This window comes from Orussus abietinus, unplaced genomic scaffold, assembly GCF_000612105.2.
Source record: "Orussus abietinus isolate OABI.00-Male unplaced genomic scaffold, Oabi_2.0 scaffold227, whole genome shotgun sequence".
Taxonomy (NCBI): domain Eukaryota; kingdom Metazoa; phylum Arthropoda; class Insecta; order Hymenoptera; family Orussidae; genus Orussus; species Orussus abietinus.
Window position 1 is genome coordinate 7,379 of NW_019394967.1, and position 25,227 is coordinate 32,605.

The 25,227-nt window shown below is 46.2% G+C and overlaps 1 protein-coding gene across 1 annotated transcript in view; it reads right to left on the minus strand.

The window, feature by feature from the left end:
* Window positions 1-2,537: 2,537 nt before the first annotated feature.
* Window positions 2,538-25,227, minus strand: part of LOC105695206 (toll-like receptor 6) — a 51,979-nt gene continuing 29,289 nt past the window's right edge. The window contains exons 2-3 of the mRNA XM_012416560.1: window positions 3,662-3,809; window positions 2,538-2,883 (exon numbers count right to left, since the gene is read on the minus strand). The gene's annotated coding sequence lies outside the window, so the exon portion shown is untranslated. The remainder of the gene's footprint in view (window positions 2,884-3,661; window positions 3,810-25,227) is intronic.

The following is a 25,227-nucleotide window of genomic DNA, read 5'->3' on the forward strand; positions in this document are numbered from 1 at the left end:
TGCACTCCGCTAACGACTCGCCGCGTCGCCTCGTGTTACGCGTGTTTTCGCCTATGTGCCCGCCGAGTGCGTCGGGTCGACCCTAGAGGCCAGAAGGACAGGAACCCTTGACCATCGAATCATAGCCTTGGCCTCGGGGCGTCTAAACATTGTCTAAACATAGGATTTAATTTTCCATTCATTATTAATACGCCGTCCAGGACGGAGTCTATAATTAACACTATATTGCCGGATGCTGGGTATATACCTATTTTGCCTGAAATGAGTCAATTTGACTGAAACATCAAAATTGAGTTAAAAAGAAAAATAATAAAACTTTATTTTAACGAAACTTTATTCAAAACAATTATTACGTATATATTCAGGAAGCACTCTTTACAGTACCAAGTATAATATTTCATTTGAAGTAGGAAGTTGGCCCTGAGACGTCTTTGAATTTGGTATGACCGGGAAATCTACTAGTATTATTACCATCTTTCAATGTTTTCCATAATGTCCCATCAGCAGTCCTTTGTGTTGAAATTTCTTCATTATCGGATCTATCCGCAGGGTCTAATTCACTTTCAGTTTCAAAATCAGGAATATATCGTACTCTTTTTTTTGCCAAGAGTTATATAGCGATCACTATCACTGGCACGTGATTCACTTTCACTTTATTAGCTTGATTCTCTATTTCATATAGTTCAGTATCAGATGCATCGGATTCGATATGTGATTGGTTTCCTCTTATTTGGATCAGATTTTTTCCCAATTCAAGATCTCTTACATTTTTTGTCATAATAGCAACCCTTATCTAGAACTAAAATATTTATTTACATTTACGTAAATACATCTTATAAATAAATTCTGAAATTACCTTCGTACGCAAAAATTCTTCGAGAATAATTTAAAAAATTTATTTCTTTTTTGTGTTACTAAAAATGCATTATTCTCTCCGATGCCATAAATCGAAATGGAAGAACACAAAGAATTTCTTATCAGAGCTTTCATATAAGAGCCTTCAACAAAAAAGACTTGCAACAAATAATTTCACAATATTGAATGTGCAAATTTGCAATAGATATCTAACTAGTAAATTGACAAGTTTGATAAACTATCGAATCAGATTGTTTACAAAAAATTTCTATGGCCAAGAAATAAGTTACATGTGGGTAAAACGACCAACTTTAAAAATATTTAATGAGTCAATTTGACTCACATCCGTCAAAATAGGTATAGCACATATGGATTTTTGGAACTAAGGAGGGGGGAGAGGAAGAAATCAGCATTTGTATACATTTTATAATTTTATTAAAAACAAACATATGTTTTAAAAATAACTTATTTAAGTTTTTCTATATATATATATATATAGCAATAAAATTGTAAATGAGTCAAATTGACTCGTTCCGGCAATCTAGTGTTAAGCGTTCTGATTATGGCTCATGCCATGGCGCCATGTTACGGATTTTTGCCCACGGCCGCCAAGTTCGTGGGTGAAAAAAAAAAAAAGGCTGTCAGAAGTCGAAGAAGCTTTAGCCCTGCATATGCAACTCGGGATAATAATAAAAAAAAAAATGAATAAATGAAGATCCTCCGTAATTTAATTCCTAATGACCATTTCCTGATGAAGTAACTCCTCTTCGAAAGTATCACGTGGCGGATCGGAAACGAGAGATCCCTTTAATGAAATTTCCCGCGGAAAAGTCTAGTGCCTTGTTTCCTTTTATCAGTAATTCCGAAGGCCGCACCGTCGATATTAATTTTCTCGGTGTTATTAAGGCGTCGATTATGTAGCTCTTAATTAACCGTCGGCAACGGAGAACGCCACATCTTTAATAATAAGGGGATTATGGAGTCTGGAGAGTTTTAAGTGGATCATCCTTTACATTTCCTAGGGACCTTCTTTTACGCAGATCTATGTACCGGTATGCAAAGCAACGCAGCCACCTGCACAATCTTAAATAACATTGTAAAATAGCCGCACATACGTGGAAATGGATGCTCGGCCTCAAAGGAGTCGTCCAAAAATGAGTCGAGTAGGTACGTAGGGCTTTTGACGCCCTTTTATACGATTATTCCCCTTTTACCGAGCCCCTTTTACCAAGTCCAATTTTTTAAATTTCCTCACCCGCACTTGGAAAAAGTAGCCGCGCACTCGGTACCAAATCAAGCAACAAATTGGATCAACGAGTAGAGGATTCGAAGCGGAATTAAAAGATGCAACGTTAACTTTAAAACGTAATGCCGCATCCCACAAATCTTGAAAAACGTCCTCGAAGGAGTTACCCTGAGGTGCGGAAGATTCCCCGGTAATTCCGGCTTATCCGGAAACGCGGAAGCTCGGAATAATAATTTAGCAATTTTTACTAGGCACTGTACGCAATGGAGGAGGAGGGGAATAAAGTACGGTACTCCAGTGTGTAGTCAAAAATGTTATATTTACATAGAAACGTCTAACACAACGTGGAAACATTATTGCGCATCGCCGAGTAACACAGGGCAACGTAATAAATAATTCCTTAAATACCACGGTACGAGGAGCTGCGAGTTACGGATTAACCCCTGCGGGGACGCTGTTTCCGTATTCCTTTTTATAAAATATGAAATTTGTTTATCCGACGAGACTACTCTAGCTCATAGGGAACCACGGAATAAATTTTGGTATTGCGCGTCGCACGAAAATACTTTTACTCTATAGAAGAAAAATATATATAATATACTGTATTTATAGAAAACCTAAAGCCCCTTACAGGTTATAAAAGCGATTCCTTCGAAATAACCAATGAAGTCTTCCCTTATCCCCGGAGCGTCGTCGCCCCCTCGTGCGTCGCCCCTCGACTCGCCGGCGAACCTTCCGAACACCCCGACCCTTTGGCTGGATGTTGGATGTTGGATGTTTGTCTGAAAAGAGCGCATACAATGGTGAACACAGAGTACAAAGCCGCGGGGGAGTGCAGCGGAAAACCGAAGAAGCGGGCTTAAGGAGTGCATTAATAAAAATAAGCGAGCCGATGGGGGACGGAGCCCAGGCCTCGTGGCTCGTTCGCTTTTTATCGAGGGCCTCGCCTCTTTTTCGGCAATTTCTCGGTCTCATATCGCGTCCCGTTATGCGGGAGTATCAAAGTGGAATTCTATGTACGGTAATGAGATGCCCGTCAAAAGGCATGCAAAGGATATATGTTCCTTGGCTGGCGCGCTTTAATACCGCGCGAGGGCAAGATGGCACCCCCTTTGGTAAAGAGATAATTACTCGGACCCGGGGAAAAGGCAATTACTAGAATAATTACTTGGGCCAGAGCGAAGAGTAATTTGGTGGCTCTCGGACGCATTTTGCAAATCCTCCGAAAAACATTGCGGGGCCTGAAACCCGCGCAAGAGGCTCCCTTTAGTTAAGCCCCACGCGTAATTTCCTGCCACGAGAGGAAGACATTAAGTATGTCGAAAGCGATTTCTTATGACGCGAGTAGATGTGTACGGTGCCTCCGAACCACGGACACGAAGCTGATACTCATTTTGTGCACGGCAGCCATTTCCGTTTACTCTTCGCAAATCTACGGAACCCTTTACTGGCAATGTTTTCCTCTGCGTGGTGGATAAGTAACGAAATGAAAAATATTTACATCGACGGAGGATACCTGGAAAATCGTAATACTTCACGTACTCCTACATGCCTTATTACCTATAAACTTCACGCTTCTGTCGGCACGATAGCTGCTTCACAGCTGAAACGAGAACGGCTTTCCATCCATAGATTCATAAGAGATCGATTCCAATAACTCCATGCAGTAAACGTCAGAACGAACTTCCAGATGAACGAAACAAATATCCTGCAAGCAGAAATAAAACGCCTTTGTGATTTCGATGGTTTCGGCGCTACTTATTAAGTCTTAACGTTCAATGGCACGTGGCTTCTCATTTTACAATGCGAATTTTAACCTCTGCAGTTTTAAGCGGGACTTCCGCGAGACCGTAGATAACGTAACTTGAAGGAAAAGAATTATTAATATTAATATTGCTTTAACCTGCAAACGTATTTCTTTGGAGCAATGCTTGAGATTTTTTTAAATACTCGGAAAAGTCGGGGATTCATGTATATAAAGCTGGAATTGCCACTTTAGCACAATGCAATAAAATTTGTTGCAATATTTATTGCTAATTCGTTGCTATTTTATTGCACAAGAAACAATTTTTTTGCAGATATACTTTTCCGAAAAATGGTGGCGATGTCAGGTTTATGTAAAGCTAGCACTGCCACAATAAAAAACAATTATTAGGTAATGTTCATCGATGAATTATATACCAGAAATTATTGCTAATTAATTGCTCGCAGAAAAGCCGAATTCAAATTTTTTTGCCCACCCCTAAAGGGGTGAATCGCCATCCTTAGTACTTATCACAGGACAGAAACATGAAGAACATGGAAGAATCGAACTACTTGTTAACGTGGGAATTAATCGCTAATCCACGTAGGTTTGAAAATCGTATTTTTACGAAGATATTGGTTCTTCTTGGAGCAATTAATTAGCAATTAATTCCCACGTGAAGAAATAGTTTGATTCTCCCATGTTTTTCATGTTTCTGTCCTACGATCAGCACTAGGGGTGGCGATTCACCCCTTTAGGGGTGAGAAAAAAAAAATGTAAATTTGGTTTCTCTGCAAGCAATTAATTAGCAATAAGTTCTGGTATATAATTCATCGATGAACATTTACTTATTAATTGTTTTTTATTGTGGCAGTGTTAGCTTTATATAAAGCTGACATCACCACTAACCACCACAAAAATTTTTTTCTTGTGCAATAAAATAGCAATGAATTAGCAATGAATTTTGCAACAAATTTTATTGAATTGTGCTAAAGTGGCAATTCCAGCTTTATATACATCGGGGATTCGCATTTGAGAAATCGTAGTCAGCCTGAAAGTATTCGGCGAACGGGAAACGCGCCGATCCCTCTACTTTATCGATGTTTACAGATTTACACGGGATATTCTATAGGCGATACGTAGCCAGCAGCCATGTCTCCTCGAGGTCGTTGCAGACAAGTGCACTTGTCTGCAACTGTCACTTTCGCGGAGGAGGTCTTCGATCCAATTTTCCACGGGATTCACGCCGGGTAAAAAGAAATCCCGACGTTTTGATTCGCGCTCTACATCGCCTATCGGAATTCAAGAATTCACGAATCCCGGTTACGTTTGCTACGTGTTACATTTCCACCTCATTATCGAAAAATTCGACCCACGCGTGTAGCAGCGCATCAATCTAATTTTTTTTAATATTTCTAAAATCGCGCGTAATTCTTTATCCCATTAACACAGCAGTCCGCAATAATCCGAGGGGCTATTCGCTCTGAAATCAGTGAAAATGATTTGATCGTCTTGATTTCATACGATAAACAATGAGATTCGATAACAAATGACGTTTAATTTCCAGTGAGCTCTGCTTGCCATTTCCAGCTGATTTCCACGTGATTTCCAACATTAAAATCCATGATTTCCTGAATGAATAACCACTCGCATTAATCGGTGAATTGTCCAATTTTGCAAACGGCGAAACGTCAACTCAATTTACTCGTTACTTAAGGTGAAGTGAAACATCCTTCAAATCAGTCGATTCGAATACAACACTTTTTTTTAAGGGTATTAGACCAAACTGTCCGAAACTTTGACACATCACTCCTGATCATCTAAGAATTGTCCTGACACATTCAAAATTTGGATTTTTCAAACAAATTTTTTAACTCAGTCCAGACCAGAACCAAAATGGCGTCGAGCTCTCATATTTCGATCAATATACAATTATCGAAGGCTCTGATATGAGAATCGAAAGGGTCAGGACAATTTTACGACAATTTAGAACACTCTGGTAATCGATAAACTCGCATTTGAACGGGATAAAGGCAAAAAAAGTGTTGTATGCGCTTCTATGCTAAAACGATGGTAATACGAGGTCTCGGAGTGAAAATTTAATTGACCTGGAAATCACAGATGGCGCAGGGGGTCCCTCCGCAGTCAATTAGGGCCCCAGAAGGCATGAATCCAGAGGATTTCTGGAGTTATACTTCGATTTCTTTATAATTATTGTACGAAAACGACAGATGGAATATGCCATTTGGTACAATACACAATATAATTCGACCTAGCTGTCAATATAAAAACGAACGTCGGCAACGTAGGCATTTAGAAAAATTTTCTTTATCGACGTCGATCAAGTTCCTCGACGTGTTTCACTTCACCTTAATGCCGTGGTACTAGAAGACGATCCTAATTACGGACGAATTCTCACAAAGTGTAGGAATGTAATCCCAGAGTTCTCTTCTACCGGTTGAATTTTGTACGCTGCGTAGATATTCATTGAAAGGAAACATGGCGGTCCCTGTTTGCCAGGGTGCATGAAATATTCCATGAGCGATGCGTTGCAGGCGACCGTGTCTCTTCGAGGTCGTTGCAGACAAGTGCACTTGTCGCGCGACTGTCAGTGGAATCGCAGTGTCCCTACACGGTGGAAAAGCGAAGGGTTGGTTGGATACCGAGGGAAAAAGTTTACCTTCCGTTAAAATGCTCGAGGGCACGGAGACTTTGCATCTTGTACATTTTACATGTCGCTGCCTGACATGGACGTCGAAACGTAATTACACATTTTTAACGAGCTCGGGGCCCCCCACAAAAGCGCCGTTTGTGCGAACGGCAAATGGATTTTCGCGAATCTGGTTTGCCATTTCCAAGTGCCGGAAAATCCTCGGCTCGAAACTTACGATGCATCGGAAACGTAATCCACGGGAGAGAGGCCGAAATGTCAGGGGCGGAAAATTCTGTAGGATAATTGTCGGGAGAAAAAAGAAAAATAAGAACCGAAGCTTTGGCGAGTATTATGGCATTTCGCCGAAGGAAAGTTAGTCGAGGGACCCCGTTGTGAGGGGAAACCGATTAAAGGTCCTTCCTTCCCGTAAACCTCTCTTTCATTATGTATTTCTTGCAGGAAGAGAAGGCACCCTTTCTCGGTGGCTTCTCATCTCGAAGTTTCCCACGTTATTAGCTCCTCGTAAACGGCCGTTTTACGCGGCTAAATCTGCCGGCGAAATTGTACGCGGCCGAACCGGCATGGTCGTCGTGTTTTTCTTTCGAAGAAAATTAATTTGCCAAGACGCGGGGGTTACGGCGACGGGAGGGGTGGTTAAATTTAATACCCGAGTATATATATAGTCTTAGATCTCATCCCCGATGCACAAAGAGTCTGACTGGAGGTACCCCCGGCGTTTATCTTTGAGCACAATGCCAACACTAGAGATATAAAATAAATTCCCCTTTAATACCTGAACATTTTTAACAAATTCTTCGACCACGTAGAATTACTGAAATTGGGGAATTTCCACATGAAAAAGTAAACACCTATCCGAGATTTAAAAAAAAAGTGTAAAAATGTTTGAAAGGTACGGTACTCGTTTAACGCCACCCGAATATTTGTCCAGTTCACGTGGATTTCATAAATAATTTCTGATCGTTATTTTCAATTCACTAGGAAGTACAGAAGTGCCTCTTGTATTTTCTACCGTTAAAAAGGACAGGAATATCGTTAGCCTTTCGTTACATGCTGGTTAAATCGATGTGCGCAGATTGAATGCTTAAAAGCTTTTTCCCATTTTATAAAGAACGGACGCTTCCGTAAAGCCCCTCCACTGTTCCCGGAAAAATCCTGTAAAAATGTTTTTAATTATTTTTAAAGCCCTCAGTAGGACGCGAGATGGAGTTTCTATCGGTTCTGCTTTGTTGGGCTTCGAATCGATTGCACGGAATTCAGAAAGCAGTAAATCCGAACGACCCACGTTTTGTAGGCCGGATGCTTTTTTAAATATACATGAAGCAGGTGCATACATAAACGCATGCCACCTAGAGCATGAATAACAAATAATAATATGTCCCCTTTCAGCAGGACATTTGCATAAATTACAGAAGCTCTATTGTTATAACAATGACGTAAAAAAGGGATTTCCCTCTTTGACTATCCCGTCGAAATCTTACAACCACGTTTCTTCGTACCCATCCATTTCGTTCCGCTTTCAAAATTTCCTGCACCCTTCAGTAGAAAGGAGACCTTCAGAAAACAGTATGCAAATTTATTGATTTTATCCCCGGCTTTAGATTGACAAAAAAAAAAGTGATTAAAACCATTTCGTGGATAGACTCAACCTTCCCATTTTCCAAAACGTTTTTTTTGAGTCGTTGCCAATGCAGTCCTAGAATTCGTGTAAAAATGTGCACGGTCTCCCGTAGGTCGAGGGAGGAACGCAGTTTCCATCGGTTCTGCTTTGTCGAGCTCGGAATCGATTTCGCGGAATTCAGAAAGCAATAAATCTGATGGGGTCACGTTTTGTAGGCCGGTCCCCTTTCGTGTGCACAAGCCCCGTACTGAGGTTAACTACTGCAGGAAGAAGAACAGCGGTAATACGCGTATCCTTTAATCCGTATATTCGCACAAATTACTACGATATACGAGCTCTATTTTCTGTGCTTTCCCCCTTTCATCCAGACACCGAGACATCTAAACGGACTCTACGTCCCTCGTTATCATTACGCGGAATGCGTATCACTTCGGAGATAGTGCACGGATATCGACGCGTTTCCCTGTATAGATGTTACGGTGAAACACCGAAATCTGGAGAATGTCGACTTTCACCCTTATTTACCCTTTAATGCCCTTATTCCTGACTTACACCGGTAAATGTTGACATTCACCGGTGTGTGATTGTCGACACACACTGGAGAGGGTCCGAATGTACAACAATGTAATGAAATATTCGATCTTTCACCGACGTATTTGGTATCTGTTGACATTCACCGGTGATAGTCGACATTCTCTAATTTCGGTCATTCACGGTACATAGACACATAGTCTATAGGATAGTGCTCGACTCGTAATGCTCCGCTTCGTCTCGATAAGTCCTCCAAACTTTGCGACTGAAAAGTCCTACTGGAATCGCCGGAGCCCTCAGCTTGGAAGAAATATTACGCCCTGCCAAGAATTTCCCGAGTTAATCCGATTTTTTTCTCCCCATCCCCATCGCGGCCGGATTTTATTGCCTGATCCAGTTTTTCCCCGAGTAGTCGCACGAGACGGAGGTTCCCGCGGAAAAAAGGCTTTCATTCGGAGCACTCCATTGCGCCGCACTGTATGTTACCAGTAATTACTAACGGAGTCCTTGGTCTACATCCACCCGGTTGGCGGATTTCCTTTTTATCTCTTACATTTCCGGGGCAAGGGGGCGGCCCAGGAAAATGTTGAATGCTTCCGAGCGATATTTAATACCTCCGCGAGCTCCCGAGGAGGTCGAATTAATCCATTTTTGCACATTGTTTCGCTTCCGAGGTGTTAAGCCGAGTAAACGCGATATAACGACATCCTCGAATCCAAGAGCGGACCGGAAGTCGAGGGAATCTCTTTTCTTAACGACGCCACCCACCCGTAAAACGATTCGCTAAGTTTTCCCTCCGCGAACTGCGAGGATGACATTTTATACGAGATCTTATTAATTGAGAAACTTCGAGACGAGGAAACGAAGACTCGATCACCTGTTACGATTAAACCCTCTGTTATTTATTTTTACGATGCGAGTCGTATCCTCTGTATTTAATGTGTGTAAAAAAATAATATATCACGTTACCATGAAATGTTAATCCTGCGGATATTCTCCGAAAATCACTGTTAGGGTTGATTTTTCAATCGGAGGACGCTCTTCCAAAATGTTAGTCTCTCCGAGTACATATGTTATCGACCGGTTCGATTTTTTAGGACATATTGGTACGCGGGAAGTGATTTTTTATTTTGTTGCGTCGTGGAAATATCCTTTTCGTCGCGGGTGGGATCGTTTATTTATACTAGACCAAGTGCACTTCCGACGGTATTTATTCTTTCGGGTGCACTCCATCGATCGGTCTGATTTTTCAAAGCACCACCCCGCGATGGTGGGAGCGATTTTTGTCCACCATATGAAAACATTTCTGTTTTGAAACTCAGTCATTTATTTGCACGTCGCGCGTGAGCGTCCCTTCCAGTATTTTCCTTTTCCGACACTCTATCTCTTCCATTGATATGATATTTCCCGGAGTATCGCGGGAGAAAATGCCCGAAAACCATCCGCGGACAAGAATCGACCACTTCGAAAAAAATATACACGTACCGTCGACACCCCCCGTACACGGGTACACCCGATGACAAACAAATCGACGACCGAAGTGTATTTTGAAATAAAACACGGTCAACAACGAAGATGCATTTAATCGGAAAATATTTCCAAGCATCCGCGCGGAACAAAAAAAAAAGGAAAAAAAGTAATTCTAGATCCACTTCCGGAGCGCCCCCAAGGAGTCGGCTAAAAAAATGGTGACCCTTTAACGCGTTTCCTATCAATCATTTCTCCCGTCGTCATCTCCGAGAAGTTTTGCGGCTGACGTGAAGAAACAAAGACCGCTCCCGAAAAATTGGAGTTTTTGCCGAAGACCGTAGGCTATTTTTCTTCCCTTCTGTGTCGCCATGGGGGGTCCGATTTTTTCATGGAAAGGGAGGATCCCCCGTCTTCCGGAAGCCATCGGAGCCGCACATAGAGATGCAGCTTTTTGCGGATACCTGCAGGCCAGGAAGGGACGTATCGATGCGGCTTAGCGACAGCTCAGCCGGTAATGGAAATAGTCGGAGCGCAGGCGCAGACGTGGAATTTGTTAAATAAGCGGAAGTCTGATACTCGCCATCGAGCTCTACGCCCTCCGCATATCTAACTGCGAAGGGGTTGTCGTGTCAGCGTGGTATAATTCGCCAGCCGGAGGGTTAATTCGAGTGCCGTAATCATTTTCTGCCGCGCCGTCCTACGCGAGGCAGATTTAACGAGAGCTCGATTAGAATTAATTCCCGCCCTGTTGGCAGCCGGGCCGGTCGTCATTTTTCAGATTTCAACGTTATTACGCGTACCGGGATGCAACATCGGGATGAATTTCGAGAAAGAGCCAGTAACCATAAAACGTTTAATGTGAACATTCCAAGCCAGCCATGCCTCACCGTGGGGATAAAATAACTATCAGCAAGAGAGAGAGAGGGTTCCAATGAGAGTGACCATATTTCTATCTTAGTCGGGCATGTCATACATTTTATATAAAATTATTATAGGCTCCGCGAGAGTGACCATATTTTTATCGCGGTCGCGGGGAGCGCTCTGAAATATTTAGGGAACTTAAAAACTCGGCTATGAAAACCTTGGTGGTTGAGGGGAAAAAAAAAAAAGAAAAGTAAATGGGTTCCGGGGAACACGTAACTCGACGAGGTCGTAGTCTTGACCGAACGAGCAGTCACGGGCAACTTTGCTCTCGCGATATTCACGATCGAGCCAAAGTAGGGGAAAAAAGTGCCGAAGTTTGGAAAATTCCCGGCCATTAACTTGGCGGGCTATGCCCCGCCGGCGATAAAGTCCCCCGCGGGATAATCGATAACGAGTTCAATTACTTTAAAAGCGACGAGGTCGGCGTCGACGAGACGAAATACTTAGCCGGGAAGTCGCGGCCCTCGCGAAACTAGTAAAAAATGCCGACCCTCCCTCGGTGTAAATCTTTAATGCGAGAAAGTAGGGCCGATGCGCGGAACAAGTTGCAACTTCGTACACCATAAGCCCCCCTCGTCGAGGGAGGTGTGTGGATACATGTATACATACATATACATGTTCCCGCGTTCCTTATGCAACGCCCTCCGCGTCTCTCCCGGCGCGGCGCTTTTTGCAATAACCGTTCGTTACTCGGCTTATCAAAAATCTCTACCCCTTTACAGCCCTCGCAGGGGGTGCTCCCGGCCGGGGAATTCGAGTTTCGACACCGTTCGAGGATATCCCCGAGTTCTGTTATGCAAATGCCACCCAGGGCGCGCCGCGCGCCTCTCTACATCTTTAATAAGGGCGGCGTCGATGCACCGAACGACCGGGATTCCGACCCCGTAAACTCCATTCGCCCTGTGTGTCTTTATTTTTTCAGGCTCCCTTCTGGGATATCTCGCCCCCGGGACGCGACGCTTTTGTCGCGATAACCGGGCCGTTTCACTCGTCGAGAAGATGGTGCAGTTCTTTCGCCTCCCCTTGGAACTCCCAGACCGTGGAATTCCACCTTAGGCGATTTTCCGCGAAATACCGCGTTATCATGTCAAGGACCTCGTAAGATATTAAATAATTTAAATAACTCCGTGCCCCCCCCCCCCCGCACCGCCGATCGTGATTTACAACGCGCCGTAAACGGGCGTTTAAGGTGAAGTGAAACACGTCGAGGAACTTGATCGACGTCGATAAAGAAAATTTTTCTAAATGCCTACGTTACCGACGTTCATTTTTATATTGACAGCTAGGTCGAATTATATTGCGTATTGTACCAAATGGCATATTCCACCTGTCGTTCTCGTACAATAATTATAAAGAAATCGAAGTAAAACTCCAGAAATTCTCTGGATTCATGCCTTTTGGGGCCCTAATTGACTGCGGAGAGACCCCCTGCGCCATCTGTGATTTCCAGGTCAATTAAATTTTCACTCTGAGACCTCGTATTACCATCGTTTTAGCAAAGAAGCGCATACAACACTTTTTTTGCCTTTATCCCGTTCAAATGCGAGTTTATCGATTACCAGAGAGTTCTAAATTGTCGTAAAATTGTCCTGACCCTTTCGATTCTCATATCAGAGCCTTTGATAATTATATACTGATCGAAATATGAGAGCTCGACACCATTTTGATTCTGGTCTGGACTGAGTTAAAAGATTTTTTTGAAAAATCCAAGTTTTGAATGTGTCAGGACAATTCTTAGATGATCAGGAGTAATGTGTCAAAGTTTCGGACAGTTTGGTCTAATCCCCTTAAAAAAAAGTGTTGTATTCGAGTCGACTGATTTGAAGGGTGTTCCACTTCACCTTAACCCGGAAAACTCTGAGCCAAGAATGTGGAAAACTTCTGATTTTCCCTGAGAAGCCTTTCCCCGTAAGCGATTCTCCCTCGGTCAGCATCCAGGGAAGAAATTTCGATTTCGAGTGGTCTTCTTCATACATCTGCCTCCTCGAGATTTTCCCCGTAAATCTACTTTACGTTACCTTAGGCGGGAAATTCTCGGCGGTAACGCCCGGTTACTTTGGACTCGGAAGAAACGGCTCTGCTCCCTCGAGTTTAGCTTTATAAGGCACCCTTAGTCGAGGGAACGGGAGTTTCAACGCCTTCGAGGCAAATCGCAAGGGGGTGAAATCGAATACTCGGGGGCGGCCACTTGGAGGAAGCGAGTACATTGTAATCTAGCGCGGGGAGTAAGTTCCACGAAGAGACGTCGGTACAACACACTCCGTACAGAGTGTAGATATGAATATTTAACAGTTGAATTAAGACGACTCGGTTCCCGGGCACAGAGTGGAAATCGAGGGTGAGAGCTCGAGAGAGAGAGCCTGGAACAATGGTTGGCCGCGCTTTCAGGACGTGCTACCCCGAATCGTCCTTGATTGTTCCCCATTGTTCGCAGGTTGTTCGGGATTGTTCCCGATCGAGTCGCGTCATTGGACATCGCTACTCGGGGACCGGTGTAAATCTTTCGCGCAGAACGTTTGCGCTCGACCAGCGGAGGAAACAAACCCTTTCGGGGGTTGAACTTCGCCGAAGGGAGCAGAGGGTTCAATTGTGCCACTTTCCGGGTTCGGATTACTTGGCGAAGAAAGTATTACGATTGTCCCGGATCTCTCGGTTCGCCGAACGAAGGGGGGATAAAGCCGAGACCTTCGTTAACTCGCAATGGAATCTTTAAACAACGTTCGACGTCGATTAAGGTGAAGTGAAACACGTCGATTAACTTGATCAACGTCGATAAAGAAGATTTTTCTAAATGCCTACGTTGCCGACGTTCGTTTTTATATCGACAGCTCTACCGAATTATATTGGGTATTGTACCAAATGGCATACTCCACCTGTCGTTTTCGTACAATAATTATCAAGAAATCGAAGTAAAACTCTAGAAATCCTCTGGATTCGTGTTTTGTGGGGCCCTAATTGACTGCGGAGGGACCCCCTGCGCCATCTGTGATTTCCAGGTCAATTAAATTTTCACTCCGAGACCTCGTATTCCCATCGTTTTAGCATAGAAGCGCATACAACACTTTTTTTGCCCTTATCTCGTTCAAATACGAGTTTATCGACTATCAAAGTGTTGTAAATTGTCGTAAAATTGTCCTGACCCTTTCGATTTTCATATGTGCCCATAATTATGAAAGTGGTCTAAGTCAAAATTGAAAAAAAAAAAATGAGTTTATCAGTTATTTCACGCCACATTATTTCAAACTAAATTAATTCAATGTAATTTCGAAACAAAAAATATATGACTTAGACCACTTTCATAATTATGGGCACATATCAGAACCTTCGATAATTATATACTGATCGAAATATGAGAGCTCGACGCTATTTTGCTTGTGATTTGGGCTGAGTTAAAAATTTTTTTTCAAAAATCCAAATTTTGAATGTGTCAGGACAATTCTTAGATGATCAGGAGTGATGTGTCAAAGTTTCGGACAGTTTGGTCTAATCCCCTTAAAAAAAAGTGTTGTATTCGAATCGACTGATTTGAAGGGTGTTTCACTTCACCTTAAGGCCGCGATCGAGAAGGGTCAACGTCGATTAAGTTCACCCGGAAGAGAGGCACCCCCGATATCGCTCTTGATCCAAGCGAAGTACCAGGAATAACACGAGAGCGGTTATATTTTTCTCTTCGGGAGTCTCTTCCAGAAATATCAAAAATGATGAAAAACTCCCCCGACACGCCTAGGGTACGGAAGGCCTTTTCGGCGTTTGATGAAATCCATGTCAGGGTAGGAGTGATCGCGTTTCATCCCCGATAGTCGAAAAAAACACGAGCGGCCGCGTTTACCCCCGCGGTGTTCATTTTTCAGGTGGCCGATATCCACTGGCGAGGATGTGAAATGATAAAAGTTGGCGAGTATCATAATCGAGAAGAGGGTCGGCTCTTCGATTCGGTATAGGACACGTATAACCTCTTACTCTCCGCTCCGCCCTCGAAGAATATCGGGGCGGCCGGGAATCCGCGAGACGCCTCTATTACATTCGCCGGCCGAGTCACGAACCTAAGTACTAAAATATTCATTCCATATCGCCCTAAGGAGGGAGCGCCGGCGCCTTGGGTCACGTCCATGGGGTGCTCCTTTTGTTTCGCGTCTCGTCTCGGGGCGGCCGGTCCAGGGCACCTCGGCGAGCCCGGTATCTTTCAGGGGGTTTCTTCTCTTACACCTTCCTTGACTCTTCCTGACTCCCGTATAACCCCAGAAGAAGATATAAAACCCCGTAAGACTGACTGGCCGACGTAACTCCTTCTGCCAAAAGTTAGCCGCATTATCCTGATGAGATGCAACGCCATGGGTTGAAATCTTTCTTTAGGGGGAAACCCACTTTAGGGGTCCAAGATCTTCAGATTTTTCCGATCGCGCCTCCTCGGTGAAATTTTTGCAATTAAATATTATCCCGAGAATCATTATTACAGGGGAAATCTGAGACCCTGAGTCAAGATTCTGGGGTCACATTCTGTGGAATCGATCAATGGCGATATTTCTCCTTGTACCACTTCATGGTTGGAGCCAAGTGGCGCGAGCGAGCGTGAGGTTTACTTATTACGTGGAATTAATTGAATACATCGTAGGGCTTGATTTTTTGTGGAGAATAGTGCTAAGTAGCTCTCGACACGTCCCGTGGACTCGGCAGTTACCCAGGAAGTGGTAAAAAGCCCCATAAGACCCACACTTGTTCGTTGCTCGCTGCCCAGGAACCGAGTAACGAGACTTCTTTCCGCCGGTGCTTTCCCGTTTCTTTCCTCGAAAGTTGGGCGGACCGGGGGATGCTCGTAAGCGTGAAATTTATTTATTGAGAAGGAATTGAAAAAACGTATCGTTAAGCTCAGGTTTTTGCGTAGAGCGTCGTTAAGTCACTCCCAACTCGCCCCTTGGCCTCGCCATTTACCCCGGAAGAGGTAAAAGGTACGGTAACAACTCTGCTCGAGCGAGTCTAAGTACCACCTGTAAACGGCATCAAAATTCAAACGGAAGGGTTGAAAATATGTCCCATAAATCTTCTTAGATGAAACCGAAAGATCATTCTTTTTAGCGCGTCTTCATCGCTTTTTTTCGACAGCGACTTTTTCACGCCAGCGTATCCAGTGTTACCGAATTGCTCATTAAAAAGTGCTCGCGGGCCTGACTAATCTCTGAAAAATTTTGGGTTTATCCATCACGGGTAAACGGAGGGTCTAAACAAATTTTGTAGGCCGAATATTTTTGGGAAATCCTTCGTTCTACACGGTCTAGATTTGTCACAAAGCGCTGAAGGCGATAAAAAGCCCGCAGGGCGACCGAGGAGGCGAGTAATGCGCTGTCACGGAATGCGTCGTTGTCACCAAACGCGGACCGCATTTATGCCGGCGGTGACATCGCGGTGAAACGATGGGGTAACCCGAGGACGAGTAAAAAATAGCTCGGCGTTAACACCCAGCGCTTTGAAAAAAAAAAAAAAAAGGAACGATTCAACGGGTCTACATTTTTGACTGCCGCGTTAACGGACACCCCATCGCTTCTCCCTAAAAAATGTACGGGGGGCAAATAACTCCTCCATACAGAGCACCATATTTGCTCGTCCCAAGAGTGAAGAGGACATACCCAGCGTATAAATTTACTCGACACGTAAAGAAGGACGGAAGGACCCAACCGTATGTTTGATTTTACCTCGAGAATATTAATTAAATCGTTCTCTAAATCACTGGCGGAGTGTGTACCCTGGGCTCGGCGTGTAGCTCCAGAGGCGGTAAAAAGCCCCGTAACAGAGAGTGCAGCCGCCCGCAGAGCTACCGAGAAAGCCAACAACCGTGTTGTCCTAGAGCGAGCTCTTGTCGCCGAGGTAAATATCAACTGCGCCTACATACGCGAGAGCAGTGGTGACATCACGTTAAAACGGTGACGCTGCAGCGACAAAGGCGAACCAGCGCAACCGAGCTATCATCGGGATCTTAAATATCAACGGTGAATTTATTTACCACCGCAGGAAAGTCCTGGGGTCCACGGTCATGGGGAGTCTCCTCGAAGACCCCTCCGTTCCCGCCGTGGGGGTTGGGCCACCCGTAAAAGCGACGGACCGCCCGTGGGGTAGCCTGGGGTGCGAGGGACGTGACGTCGGGGCGCCTAGCTTCTGGCCACTGGGTGCTATGAACTGCCCAGTGGATGTTCGGAACTGGACATTCGGCGTCGGACATTGGGAGCTGGATATTGCGGGTTAGGAATTCAGCCGCGGAAATTGGGCATGGGGCGCTGGACGTGGAGGGTATTTTATGGTGGACGTTCCGCACTGGGCACCCAACACTGGGTGTCGGGCACCGGCCACCAGACACTAGGGGTGGACACTAGGTGTTGAACGATGAGCATTCGACGTGGAATGGCGTTTCGGACGTTGGATGCTTTACGGCGTCCAACTGGCCACTGAACCTCGGGTGTTGGTTGTTGGTCGTTAGGCGTCGGATGTTCAGCATCTGTGGTTCGACTTTGTACATTCGACGCGGAGCATCGGATGGGGTTCTAAGCGTTGAGAACTGTACACGAGACGCCTCACCTTAACTGCCGGACATTGGGTGGCGGACATCGAAAGCTGGACAGGGAGCATTGGATGTTGGGCATTCGGCACGGGACACTGGACGCCGAACGTTGCGGGCATTGGGCGTCGGACCCTGGGCACTCGGTATCGGGTATTGGATATCGGGCACTGGTCGCTGGGTGGTGGACATCGGATGTTAGATAGCGTAGGGTGTTGGGCACCGGGCACCGGTCATCGGGTACAGGACGCCGACTATGAGCGCGGGCGTTGGACACCGCGCATCGAGTTTTAGGCGTCGGGCTTTGAGGGCAGGACAGGGCGGCAGATCGATCGCGGCCACGCGGTTCGTTCGCGTTTCGTTTCACGTATCGGCGACGTTCGGCCGGAAACAGCGGCTCGATTAAACGAGCCGGGCCCGGCCACAGCCGGTGCGGAAGCGCTTTGACGACCGACAAGCGTCATTGATCGTTCTCGCACGTCCGAGCCCCGTCTTCGAATCGACGGCAGAGCGCGTCCAAGTCCCGAATCCCGACCTCGCCAGCGAGCCTCCCCTTGAGAGACAATTTCGATCCGCGTCCCGACGCCACACGGGGACTCCGCGGGTGGCGGGACCCGCCGAGCAAATTGCACCACCCTACACCCCCGAACTTCCGGGACCTCCGAGAGTCGATGTGTATTCGCCATGAAAATTTAAAAGTGGCCCAATTTACTCCCTAACTCCGCGAGCTCCCGGCGATCCCACAGAGGTGGATCGAGGTGGATCGAGGGCACGCATCCCGGGGAAACGGTCCCGATCCGAAACCCGTGTCGCGCCACCTTTGCGACATGCCTTCCAAAGGGCCAAATTAGCCCATTCGAAGGCAACGGTGCCCCGCCGTCGAATTTAGTGTGGAAAGAAGTCGCGATTGGGTGGAGACTCCAAGGTAGGCAGAGGTCCGAATCAAGAGATCATTTTGACGAGCACGGTCTCTCGATGGCTACCGAGATATCGCTTGGGAAATTCATGGGTCACGGAGGAATCCGTTAATCTTGCCAGGCATGAATCGACTCGCTCCAGCGTTTCAAGTTACCCGCTATTTCCCAGACGGGCCAGGAAACGTCCGTCCGGTGGAGTTAGTCGGTCCGCCCTCGAACCTCCGGAACCTCGGCGCTGCGTCGAGAGCTGGGTATATTCCCCGTGAAAATTTAAAAGTGGTACAATTTACCTACTAACTTTTCTGCTCTCGGCAGGACCCAGTGGCGTACGTGCCGCGTGGCGGGACTCCGCAATGCGGAAAGGCCATCGGTCCAGAAAGCCCGACCAAAGGAAAGCAATGGGGTAAATAATGGGAACCTCATACGTCGGCGTTCCTTCTCCGAGGGGTCCCGACGCCTCTCCCTTCTCGTGGTCCATCAAAGAATACGGCGACGGCGAAGCTTTTGGATTATTCCCAAGCGACGAGTCTCGAACACTCCCCGGATCCCAAACTCCTGGTTACGCCGCTGGGGTAGGATTTCTTCGGGAAAAGCCTCGGGATCGATCGCGAGGGTGTGCAATGCACCCGGGGGCGGACCGAGAGCATCCCCCAAGTCGCGTTTCGACGTTTTTCCCCGAAACTCCGGATGAGGGAGTTAAAAGAGAAAAGTTCCGACCCGGCGGTCTTCTCGTCCACGTGCACCCCGGACTCTCCGTTTGTCGCCAGAAAAGGGCGCAAAAGGCGCACCGAGGATGTCGAATGTCTCCAAGTTTCGCGACAGACGAATCCTCGGATTGGATTTCTTCCGTCGGGATCAATCTGATGATTTGATAAGACGGAGTTCGACGCGGAGTTCCAACCCCTAAAAATACTCGGTGCCTCGTCTTAACCCAGCGCGAGAGATTTCCGGGATTTTGTCAGATTTTTCGTATCAGCGATACGACGTCCTAGGGGGTGTTAAATTTTGCGATAAATCCCAGGTAGATTTATCGTCCCGGGCAAATATACGGCTTACGGGGTATCGATCCTTGCATTTCGCCGAACGCTTTCCCAGCTAAATCAAAAGTCGAACCGAAATTCGCTTCGGAGCGTTGCAATGCTGCGGTCGAGACGCCCGCTCCAGTTCTCCCTGTAAAGAAGGAATTTGCTACAGCAGCTGCCCGAATTTCCTGCGGGAGAAGAGCTCAACTTCTGTTTAACTCGTTCGGCTAAATTAGCTGGCTTAGGGAAACTATTTTGATATCGTAAAATGGGAGAACTTTCGCGGGCAGGCTCAACGCTGGCAATCGCGCCGAAATCATCCCCTCGCGCTTTCTTCGGCTATACGTTGGTTTACCCTAGACAATCGTGGGAACTATTTAGCCCCAGCTTCCAATGGCGCGAGGATCGTTTCCGTCGACTCCTAGGTAAAGTTCAATGTGCCGTTCACTTTTGAAAAACGTAATTACCGGGGCGCCATAGTGCCGCCAATCGTGGACAAGATTAACGGCGGAAATGCACCATAAGGCGGGCCGAAGTCACCCTAACGGGGTTTCGGCAAGCTTAAGGGTAACTCCGTAATCCTATTTATTATAGTTTACGAACTTTGGGCGTTCTTTAAGACGCAGGGCCGTCGAGCTCGCTACGCCCTATTCGAGAAGCTTTAGCGCCCGAATATTTCCCCCTCGAGTATTTACGATAGGAAACCCTCGAAAAATAAGGTAATACCTCCTTTCAGGGCAGGGTGGTAAATTGCTCCGGTCAAAATTTCGATTCGATCCCCCTTGAGGAGATTACCGCATCGATCGCCTTTTACTCGGTGGATTTTTTCTTAAAAATCTCAAGATTTTACGGATAATCCCCTCCTAGCCACGGAACGTCCCAACGAGCAGAAATAAAATCCAGACCTCCCCTCGAGATATCGCTCGAGTCGGAATAAACCGGCAAGGCTCTCTTCATCAGCCTCTAACTTGCTTACGTCAAACCACCGCGCGATGTGGCGCCCTCTCGAGCTTCGAGTGCCTCTTCACGGGCGTCCCGACGCGCGAGCGTCCTCAAAAAGGCAAAACGCGGAGCCATCTACCTCGACTAGCTAATTTCTCGCGATAATGGCCCGATGTGTCGACCTCACTCTGGTTCTAACGAGGGAAGCGACAACCCTTCTCGTCCCTCCCACCCGAGCGAAATAAAATATTCCACATATGCGAGGACCATTGTCGGCCATTGAAAAGCTCGCCTTTCCCCTGAAAGATCTAAGCACCCCTCGAGGACCCTAAATTCCAATATGATACAGAATCTTCCTTCATATATCGGTAACTTATGTCAAACAGCGGCTTGGCGCCCCCTCAAGCTCGGAATGGCACTTCGCGAGCCACTCCACCTCTCGAATGGCCTCAAAAAGGCAATACACGGAGCCATCCGCCTCGACGAGCTAATTTCGCACAATAACGGCGTCAACCCCTCCCGCCCTCCGCGGGGAAGGAGACGAAACAAAATATTGTACATCCGTGACAACCATTGTCGGTCGACAAGAGGAGCTCAATTCGACTCCATTGAGGCCCATTCGCGCGATGATCTCCTTGGCCTCCTGACAACTCCGAAGGGCCCTTCATTCTTATAAAATGCCACAATTGTAACGAGATGCAAAGCTCTCTTCTTATGTCGATCGTAGTACGACTCGGCGCACCCTCGCGCCCGGAGTGCCACTTGGCGAGTTACTCCAACTCCTAAACGCTCTTAAGGTGAAGTGAAACATCCTTCAAATCAGTCGATTCGAATACAACACTTTTTTTTAAGGGTATTAGACCAAACTGTCCGAAACTTTGACACATCACTCCTGATCATCTAAGAATTGTCCTGACACATTCAAAATTTGGATTTTTCAAAAAAATCTTTTAACTCGGTCCAGACCAGAACCAAAATGGCGTCGAGCTCTCATATTTCGATCAGTATACAATTATCGAAGGCTCTGATATGAGAATCGAAAGGGTCAGGACAATTTTACGACAATTTAGAACACTCTGGTAATCGATAAACTCGCATTTGAACGGGATAAAGGCAAAAAAAGTGTTGTATGCGCTTATTTGCTAAAACGGTGGGAATACGAGGTCTCGGAGTGAAAATTTAATTGACCTGGAAATCACAGATGGCGCAGGGGGTCCCTCCGCAGTCAATTAGGGCCCCAGAAGGCATGAATCCAGAGGATTTCTGGAGTTTTACTTCGATTTCTTTATAATTATTGTACGAAAACGACAGGTGGAATATGCCATTTGGTACAATACACAATATAATTCGACCTAGCTGTCAATATAAAAACGAACGTCGGCAACGTAGGCATTTAGAAAAATTTTCTTTGTCGACGTCGATCAAGTTCCTCGACGTGTTTCACTTCACCTTAAAAAGGAAAACTGCGGAGCCTGAGACGCTAATTTTGCAGGATAACGCGCTGACGCGTCATCTCCTTCGTGGACCCCTTCCAACACTAGAATCTCTACAGGTCGTCGCATAGTCACCGCATCTACGTGTCGTAGCATGGATGCCGATCATAGCTGCGGTATCTACAGGTCGTCGAGCGAATGCCGGCGTTAAGGGGATGTGAAAGTGGCATCCGAAGGATCCGTCGTTCGCGAAACTTTCCAACGAACTGTGCGTACCGAATCGTTTCAAACCCTCGTAATATTGTTATATCTGAAAAATGTTGAAAATATTTATAAAGGAATTTAAAAAAAAATAATTGAAATTTCACGGGTGTCGGGAAGTTTCTTGTAGCCTCCATATGCAGATTGTCAAGAGTGAAAGAATTCGGTGCACCGAGTCGGGCGAAAAGTTTCATAAATGAGTCCTCTTTGACGCCACTTTCGCATCACCTTAAGAGGGTTAATTTCAAATCCATTCGCACCTCTCTGGGGGCGCCAGGGTAAAGTCGCGGATGATAATTTCCCATTTTCCTAGGACGAGAAAAGAGGTACCTCGTACGTCGCCGGCTCGACGCTCGTTCCTCTCTCCCCTGGGCGTGTACATTGCGCAAGTACACGCCGTGTTCTGCAACGAGGGCAAGAGGGGAAAAAACGAGGAGAGCCAATATGGCGGGACGGCGAAATATATTTCCGACTCGCATTATTGCCGAGCGAAATGCGCCACGATCCTCCGCGCGCCCTCGTTGCGACACCCCGAAAGAGTAACCGCCCCTGCGTTACCTGCACTCGAACGAGCGCAATAAAAAACGCAGGGGAGGCGCCAAGGGGTGAAGAGGTTTTCGGTGATTATGCTCGGTACGGAAGGGGTGAACATGAAATCGCTTTCTGGTAAACCGGCATCTAGTTAAATTTCGCTATTAACAAGGGATCCATCTTTAACCCAAGAATTATCCTGACCCTTGAAAAATTTGGATTCTCGAAAAAAGTAATTGTTTAACTTATCACGTTACGCTTATCGGGAGCATTTTAAAGGAACCGTCTCTATCACCTATCTTCGGTTTCAATCGCCATCGGTCGCATTTACGATCTAACGTTCATCACCCTGAATACCTGGTTTTGGCGCAAACCGAACCGCTTTGAAACATACTGCAATCCACGTAACGTTTACAAGGCACTTCTTTCCGCGGATATTCACCCTCGCGGAGGGCGAAGGGTGCGCGCCCTCGTTAAATTCCCGTAAACGCGCGAGCCTTCATCCCCATCGTCAATACCGGAGGAGTCCGACGAGCCGCGCTTCTTCCCCGATGCGGAATAATATTGATCGCCTCGAAAGACAAGTGAAATCTACTTCTAACATCGGGCGATTAAGGTGAAGTGAAACACGTCGAGGAACTTGATCGACGTCGATAAAGAAAATTTTTCTAAATGCCTACGTTGCCGACGTCCGTTTTTATGTTGACAGCTGGGTCGAATTATATTGTGTATTGTACCAAATGGCATATTCCACCTGTCGTTTTCGTACAATAATTATAAAGAAATCGAAGTAAAACTCCAGAAATCCTCTGGATTCATGCCTTCTGGGGCCCTAATTGACTGCGGAGGGACCCCCTGCGCCATCTGTGATTTCCAGGTCAATTAAATTTTCACTCCGAGACCTCGTATTACCACCGTTTTAGCAAAGAAGCGCATACAACACTTTTTTTTGCCTTTATCCCGTTCAAATGAGAGTTTATCAATTACCAGAGTGTTCTAAATTGTCGTAAAATTGTCCTGACCCTTTCGATTCTCATATCAAAGCCTTCGATAATTGTATATTGATCGAATTATGAGAGCTCGACGCCATTTTGGTTCTGGTCTGGACGAGTTAAAAGATTTTTTTGAAAAATCCAAATTTTGAATGTGTCAGGACAATCTTTAGATGATCAGGAGTGATGTGTCAAATTTTGAACAGTTTGGTCTAATACCCTTAAAAAAAAGTGTTGTATTCGAATCGACTGATTTGAAGGATGTTTCACTTCACCTTAACCCCGCAATCGTTTCATCTCCCGCCGCACCTCTGCCCCTTAATCAGCGAGGAAAGCTGCGAGAAATTCTACGCAGTCCGCGCGACGTCGCGTACGCGCCAAGGCATTTCTTATGGGGAAAAAATTCCGCCCTTAGGTAAACCCGCCCCCTCGTTAAACCACCCTCGGCGGTCTGCGTCCCGTCGTCGGGAGTCCTCCGCCTAGGAGTCGCCTAGAAAGCGCGCGACTCTTCCGCCCGGGCGACGAGTTCGCCAGTAAAGCGGGCGCGCCCGGTCCTTCCGCCCGGGCGATACCAGGAGGCCGTAAATCCCGCTCGGCGAGCGCCGCGTCCAGATCGCGATCGTAACGACGCTTTAACGGGGCGGCGGATACGAGTCGCGGCCACGAGCGGGGTCAACAGAAATTGATCGCGATCGCCCCCGCCATTCGCCCGTCGAGATCGCCGGGCTAAGCGCGGCCGGTCGGCGAATAAACTCGGAAAACTTGGAGGAATTACGGCGCCGTCGGGACGCTCGAGAGCCCCGAATGGCCCCGAAATCGCGACGCACCCCCGTCTCGCGACGTCGCGTATCTCGCGGGGCGTCGGGACGCCTCCAGGGGTGGACCAAATGCCTGCTTACGGCCCCGACGTCGTCGCGCATACGTAGGCGCGTCTCTTTAAGGTGAAGTGAAACACGTCGAGGAACTTGATCGACGTCGATAAAGAAAATTTTTCTAAATGCCTACGTTGCCGACGTTCGTTTTTATATTGACAGCTAGGTCGAATTATATTGTGTATTGTACCAAATGGCATATTCCATCTGTCGTCTTCGTACAATAATTATAAAGAAATCGAAGTAAAACTCCAGAAATCCTCTGGGTTCATGCCTTCTGGGGCCCTAATTGACTGCGGAAGGACCCCCTGCGCCATCTGTGATCTCCAGGTCAATTAAATTTTCACTCCGAGACCTCGTATTCCCATCCTTTTAGCATAGAAGCGCATACAACACTTTTTTGCCTTTATCCCGTTCAAATGCGAGTTTATCGATTACCAGAGTGCTCTAAATTGTCGTAAAATTGTCCTGACCCTTTCGATTCTCATATCAGAGCCTTCGATAATTGTACATTAATCGAAATATGAGGGCTCGACGCCATTTTAGTTCTAGTCTGGGCTAAGTTAAAAAATGTTTTCAAAAATGTATAATTTTGAATGTGTCAGGACAATTTCTTAGATGATCAGGAGCGATGTGTCAAAGTTTCGAACA